Source organism: Coregonus lavaretus (genome assembly GCF_964263955.1).
Source record: "Coregonus lavaretus genome assembly, chromosome: 23".
In the NCBI taxonomy this organism is placed as follows: Eukaryota; Metazoa; Chordata; class Actinopteri; order Salmoniformes; family Salmonidae; genus Coregonus; species Coregonus lavaretus.
In genome coordinates this window covers 28413384-28421117 of record NC_140010.1, presented here as the reverse complement: position 1 = coordinate 28421117, position 7734 = coordinate 28413384, and the positions used below count along the sequence as shown (strand labels likewise).

The window sequence follows — 7734 nt, the reverse complement described above, 5'->3', positions numbered from 1 at the left end:
GGTAATTATGACTAGTAAGAGTAGGCCTATCCTATTTTCATGTCTGGATGATATAGGGCCTAGGCCTAAGCAGTTTAACATGGGTTATATATCTAATCATTAGACACTAGGCCTAACACAAAATAATCTTGTCACTGCTCATATTCCCCACAAATGGGAGGAACGGAACCAAATCACAATTTAAATCACTATTTATTTAAAGTGCATTTAATAAAGTCACAACACACTGTAGGGCCGGCTCCAGGCATAAGCGACACCCAAAGGAACTCAGACGGGGTCTCAACTTACTTTTGAAAGTTAGAATAGTAGAATACACAAGGTGCAAGTTCGAAATTTGGTTTGGCATCAGCAGTTTTTCTCTTGCTTTGTCAGTCACTGACAGTCACTCAATTAGCCATGTCAGCTAACCATTTTAGAATGGTAAGTTAGTCTAGCCCACAGGTGTCAAACTCATTCCACGGCGGGCCGAGTGTCTGCAGGTTTTCGCTCCTCCCTTGTACTTGATTGATGAATTAAGGTTACTAATTAGTAAAGAACTCCCCACACCAGGTTGTCTAGGGCTTAATTGAAAGCAAAAAGCAAAAACCTGTAGACACTAGGCCCTCCATGGAATGGGTTTGACACCCCTGGTCTAGCCCATGATCTAAACTTGTAGTAATCATGGCCGAATGTCGACCGTGCACGCAGGGCACTTGCCCAGGGGCCCTGACCTCCAGGGAGCCCCCATTGATTTTGTTAGTCACTTTCACTCAGATATCATTAACATGGCATAAATCAAATCAAATCAAATCATATTGGTCACATACACATATTTAGCAGATGTTATTGTGGGTGTAGCGAAATGCTTGTGTTCCTAGCTCCAACAGTGCAGTAGTATCTAACAATTCACAACAATACACACAACTCTAAAAGTAAAAGAATGGAATTAAGAAATATATAAATAGTAGGACGAGCAATGTCGGAGTGGCATTGACTACAAAACAGTATGTAAACATTATTAAAGTGACTAGTGTTCCATTATTAAAGTGGCCAGAGCAGCAACCTCTAAGGTGCAGGGTTGAGTAACCGGGTGGTAGCCAGCTACTGATGGCTATTTAAGAGTCTGATGGCCTTGAGATAGAAGCTCATGGCAAAAATGTGGAGAATTGCAGGAAATTAACTTTAAAACCGCAAAGAAAATCTCTCCACCCCATGGCAAAATGGGTATAATTGCAGGAAATGTGTTATAAAATGCACAGGAAATGTTGTATAAAATGGTACAATTTTCTCTCCGCCCCATGACAATATGTGTAGAACTGCAGAAAACGTACTTTAAAACAAAAATGTATCTCTACCCCATTGCAAAATGTGTAGAATTGCATGAAAAGTGTTATAAAATTGCTACATTTTCTCTCCGCCCCATGGAAAAATGTGTAGAATTGCAGGAAATGTACTTTAAAACTGAGATTTTTCTCTCTGCTGTCACCACTATAATGTTTTTGCCCGCTTGGTGGGGGGGTCCCCAAACCAAATCTCGCTTAAGACCCCCAAAAGCAAGCCTACAGAAAAACCAATGGACTTAAATCAGTAGCTTTATAGCTAGCCTACAAACCAATAAGTTAGGAGGGGTAGAGTGAGAGGACACAACCCGATTCCAACAAAATTCTCTAGGCATCAAACTGAGACTAGGCCTACAGAGTGTGGATTACCTGTAGCCAGGCTATAGTCTATTGTCCAATGGGAACACCTTTCAATGGTCAGCCTCAGCTGGTTGCTCAGCCTGTTGCTGCCCAAATTCAATAATCTGTCCTTCATGAGGATTAGTTTATTGTCCAGATGTTAGGATGTTGGGTTGATTTATAGATCATTGCGCTGGCCTTGCTCTGGTGGGCTGACCCTCGTGAAGTTGAACTTCATCATCATCGGCACATTCCGCAGGGGCTCTTCTCTGACCGCCAGTAACCCTGTTGACATCACAGCTGCCTCAAGCACGCGCCACCGTCAGCGGTCCAATCGCAGGCAAGCGGACTGCCTTGACAACGTTTCGTTTCCCCATCACTTCCGGGCTGATAACAAGGGCCGTTGATGGCCGCAGATTTTCACTAAAATATATTAGTTTAATGAATACATTGGCACCATAGCCTTGATGTTTTGGGAGTGATATGATGACAAAGCCAGCAAATGAGTTTGGTGTATTGACGAAATTCTTCCAAGAGACGCGGGAATAGCGGATGATAAAGAGGTGAGGTTGCATTGTCTGGGCTCTCGATTCTTGCAGATGTGCTGCGATGTTAGCTAACTAACTAGCAATTATGTTTTGTAGTTTGCTTGCTCTCTCGACGGATAATCCAATGTTATTCAGAGTAATTGAAATGATACTCAATAGGTAACTAGCTAGTGTCCGCTTGCTTTTGTCAAAACGTTTTTATGTATAAATTAGCTGTGTCTTATCCACAGCTGCAATGCCGGACTGTTGATGCTAACGTTAGTTACAGATATATTTGATAGGCGCTGTCAGCCAGCCAAGTACAGTAGTTAACGTTAGCTTACTGTGGTGTTGACAAAAGGGTTTCATCATGGCATGTTGAGTGTTTTGATCTCCCCATTTATATCACGTTTTATTACACGTTATCAGGATCTGGGTAACTGTTAGTTACCTAACTATTTGGTTTGTTTGTTATATTTTTAGTTAGTTAGCTAGTTAGTGAACGTTAACTATCTACCTGTAGCATATTTAGCTAACATAATTATGCATAGATTTTGAACAATTGCTCATCCAACAATGTGGTAAAGTTATTGTATTTTGGCCTGTCAAGCTAGCTAGCATTATAGACACTGCGAAGTAGGCCTAACTGTCCTCACCATACCGGTAACGTTGCTCTACCAACTGCGTCATGGCAACAGACAATCACAAATGTCACCTGACACATGTCTGGAGAGGAGCCTGTAGTGTTTCCTTTCTGGGAGAAGGAGATGGTGTGTGCTGTGCAGATAACAATGGCAGCTAGAATATAATGATGGTGAGAAGGCCATAGATAGAATGCAGCCTTTCAGATAGGTGTTGACAGATTACATATTTGGAGACTCGTGGGTATGGGCTGACAGAACCAGTTCAGGATTTAGGATGGTCAGGTGCTTTGATTTGATTAACCTATGCAAGTGTGCCGATAATGCTACGGCACCACATTAGGCATCATTCACATCTTGTTAGTTACAAATACTTGAACTGTTGTACAAACAGTGTTTTTTCTATGGTGACACTGGTGGACAGAGTGGTGGATTCCTCCAGATGCTTTAACAACAAGCACATTCTCTCTCTCTCTCTCTCTCTCTCTCTCTCTCTCTCTCTCTCTCTCTCGCTCTCTCTCTCTCTCTCTCTCGCTCTCTCTCAAGGACTCTAGGAATGTTGTCTTGTCTTTACTTTGGGGTCAAGTGGAAGTAGACTGGGTTTACACAGCAGAGCATGTCTTCTGTTTTCCAGAACCAGACTTGACCTAGGCTATCCCTAACGGAACAACAACGACTAATTTGTTCACATTTACAGGACTAGGCCTAGCTTTATGCTTACTGTGCTGTTAGGCCTACATTTCAGTTAGTTCCTGTTCAGCCATGTGGTCTGCTAGCCGTTATTACTCTGTGCCATTACTCATGTAAGTGGAGACTCAGAGTAGTCTAAGACTTAACTGGGAGGTCTTCTGAGGTATTTATTAGCCTGTCCTCTCTACCTTATAGGCTGGACCTGTATTTCTGGTTTCGTTTGTCAAAGCCTTGAATTTATGATGAATGAATCAACAGACATTTTATGAAGAGCTGTGAGACTTTGCATTAATGGCTTTGCTAGTTTCGACTAGTCTGACTTGGTGACCTCTGTGGGTTGTTCCACCTCAAAAAGTAGATTTCTGAAATCATTTATGTAGTTAGTAACAGATATGATTAGCATTCCTGAAACATTATTTTGTTGAAAAATTATTTGATCTCTGAGAAATTAAGCTAATTGATTGCACCCAAATTGTCCATTTTAATTTATAGGGTTCAGATATTATTCAATAAATATAGTACCCAACATCTGATTTGCACCAAAGTTCTTCCTACCAATGAATATTAAAAAATCAAAAGCCACTCACGGACCCCCCACACCCCATGTCAACCCCACCCCAACAACTATAGTTATCTATGTTTGACAAGTAGTATGATGCTGTGGCTTGGAGTATTGCTTCTACATACTATTTAATGTATTCCCTGTGAATCTGGTGATATTTTTTTCCCCTGTTCAGAGAAATTTGTCATTGAAGTCGCTTGCATTATTTACCATAAAGTAGTGTGAAAGTACCAGGTTTTGACCACTAGATACAGCTGTTCCTGCTATACTGCAACACTCTTTTATCCATTGTGTTGGTCTCTTGTGTTTATTAAATCGATCACAACATTTATTTTGCAACTTTGGGTAGAAAACCAATGGATTTGTTTCAATAAATTGTGTGGTCATACGCACAATTCAAGCCAGTCCTCCATGAAAGCAATTCAGTTTGGCCTAATAGCAACCTATTGTGTCAACCCAACTCTCCTTGAATAGTCCAATAAGTGTCCGTTCTCTGAGAGGGCTATCCCAATGCAATTCTCATATGAAGACTTTTCCTATAAGCCCAAAACTTCGATGGAGAAATGGGCTAGGGATTTAAATATTGTGACAACCCTAATAAAATAATTAATTGCATGGCAGTCTTATGTTTGTCAATACAGTTATTAGGAAACAGCTCTATATGTATGGTGATTAGTGACATTACCATTCAACCCAACCCAATCATTACCATTGCAAAACACTATACAGTGTGTGTTTGGGACTATTACCATTGAAGACCATTTGAGACCATAACATTGAAACCATTAGAACTGCTGTAGGCTAATGGTTTGCTTGTTCACCAGGAATGGTCTAACAGTAGCTAATCCAGACCTTTTTTGAAGATAATAAACCACACAAATAGGGTCCGTTTCCTGGACACAGATTAAGCGTAAAAGAAGGACAAACTGATTTGCTTTCATGGAGGACTGGCTTGAACACAATTTATTTTCGTCATGAGCCAAATCTATTGCTTTTCTACCCAAAGATGCAAAGGAAATGTTATCTATTTAATAAACACAAGAGAGCAGCAAAATGGATAAGAGTGTGACAGTATAGCAGGAACCTGGTACTTTCACACTACTTTATGGTAAAGAATGCAAGCAACTTCAATTACTATTTTCTCTGAACACGGGAAAAAAAACATCACCAAATTCACTGAGAATACATTACATACGATGAAGAAACAATACCCCGAGCCGCAGCTCTATCCTACTTGTCAGACATAGAGAACTGATACTATATACTGGTTGTTGGTGTGGGATTGGCATTGGGGTGTGGGGGGCCGTGGGTGGCTTTTGAACTGCTTTTTTTTTTCCATCTCTTAATTACTCATTGTTAAAAAAAAGTTTGGTCCAAATTGGATGGTAGGTACTATATTTATTGAATATTATGTGAATTCTATAAATTCTAATGGCCAATTTGGGTGCAATCAATTAGCTTAATTTATCAGAGATCAAATTATATTTCAACAAAATAATGTTGCCGTAATGCTAATCTTATCTGTTTCTAAGTACAGAAACGATTTCAGAACAATCTGAGATGGTGGCTGTCATGGTTTGCTGAAATGACATGGAACAACCTCTGTGTCAGTTGGTATAATATAAATATATAATATAATAATAATAATGTATAATATAACAATATGCCATTTAGCAGATGCTTTTTTCCAAAGCGACTTACAGTCATGTGTGCATACATTTTTACGTATGGGTGGTCCCGGGGATCGAACCCACTACCCTGGCGTTACAAGCGCCATGCTCTATCTACCAATTGAGCTACAGAGTTGGTCTGTGTCAACGTCATAGGCTGCAAGTTTAGAAGTCATGAATGCATGACCATTGATCAGAGTACAGTATGAGTTCTCCTTTGAAAGGTCATGGGTTAGTCTAGCCTTGGTCTAGCTTCCCGCGCAACCTAGAAAAACATATTCAGGGAAGAGTGTGAGAGACAGGAAGATTCTACTTCCCTATGCTCAACTAGGCCTATAGTCTCCCTTAAGATCAATTAATTCTTCTGGAGCAAAATCTCTTGGGAGGAAATCTAGTTCAAATCTTGCCTGCAGTTACAATCAGGATAGGAACTTTGCTCAGTGTCATTTGTTATCCATTACCCAATCCTAGTTGTGAATAGGGCTGTTGCGGTGATGTATTTGTATTTCCGCCACATCGGCAGTCATGGGTCATGACCGCAGTAAAATTCCATGTGACCGTTGAGTCACGGTAATCCCCTTTTATGCACTCTGGACATGCTTTGGTAGTACCCAACTTGCTAATGACCATCAGTTCCTAATTGCCTGATACTCAGGGCTCTATTGTCACTCTGACACACAATCAATGTGATAATCAAATTGAAGAAAGAAGTTCAATATCAGGTTAAAACTGTGTAAAACATGGTTGTTATGGATGTTGTTTCAAACCCTAACACAACGAAATGGACAGCGCTTTCCACGGTGATGATTAATTCAAAGCATCCATACGCATATTAGAGCTTATGCTTATGCATAGGCTTATGAGCCCAAGGCCTCCCAAAAAACAATAACCCTGAATTAAAATGATGATTGTGCCCTTATACAATACATAGCCTACCGCATATTATGCAAGGCAGAAAAACAAAATAAAACAGATTTGAGATGTATTTGGTACATAATTGGTCTAGGCTATTCTCCAAAATTAAACAAATTTGAGTAATCGACTTTGAGTGTGGACTGTATTGTTCTGCATACTGGATGGACTGGTTACCTTATGCTACGCTCCAACATTTCTATCCTTGAGTCTGGGAGAGAACGTATAGGCCTAGGCGATGCTGTTGGTTCATTGATTGTGCAGGGTGGCTTACAGTTAGCCTACAATTAGTGAATTTGTATTTGATTTTGAATAGCCTAGTAATAGGGAATTTTTAATATTTTCTATTAATACGACAGTAAATACAACACTTGTTTAGTTTATCTTCTTAGGTGTGTCTGTCTATGGCAGGGGATAAGAAGTATGCAAAAGTGTATGTGCTAAACCACCACAATGAATGAATTAAACTTTTGTCTCCAAGTAAATCTCTAACGACACCGTACACAAATGAGCATCGAAATGCAGTAACATGCCGTTCGTAATGTTACCACTAGGTGTCAGCATTTTGTCTTGAGTTGACTACAGTGTTTACAACAGTCAAAGGTCATGTAAAGAAACACTTTATGGCAACCTCACAATGACATTAAGTTATGACGAGCACAAGGTAGCTGTTCATTAAGACAATGTTTTCTTACAGAACCCATATGTAAATTACACTGTTATTCAATACAAAATGTATTGGCTATACATTTCAACTACAAATGGCATGCGCTGATGACTGAAAACGTTTATGCAGGAAAATACTTCCCACACTGGTTTTAGTCACACACGTTCTAATTTAGCTAGCTAACGGTAGCTTCTTATCTCATCATGAACGTAAGCACATGGCCTGAATGATAGATCTACGTCAATTGTCTTGCTTTTTGCAGACTAGTTAGCCAGCTAACGTTAACTAAGTGAGAATGTGATGAGGACAGGGCTGCTTGCTTGGTGAAGTGTACATTGGAATATTTACTTACGATGGCTGTGGCAAGCTACTCACTATCAAACCACCATGCCTACTCTCTCTCATGT

The 7734-nt window shown here is 40.0% G+C and overlaps 1 protein-coding gene across 1 annotated transcript in view; it reads left to right on the top strand.

Annotated features, from left to right (window-relative positions):
* The first annotated feature begins 2021 nt into the window (after window positions 1-2021).
* The window catches only part of LOC311099133 (fatty acid CoA ligase Acsl3-like), a 41444-nt gene continuing 35731 nt past the window's right edge, over window positions 2022-7734 (top strand). The window contains exon 1 of the mRNA XM_084139792.1: window positions 2022-2221. The gene's annotated coding sequence lies outside the window, so the exon portion shown is untranslated. The remainder of the gene's footprint in view (window positions 2222-7734) is intronic.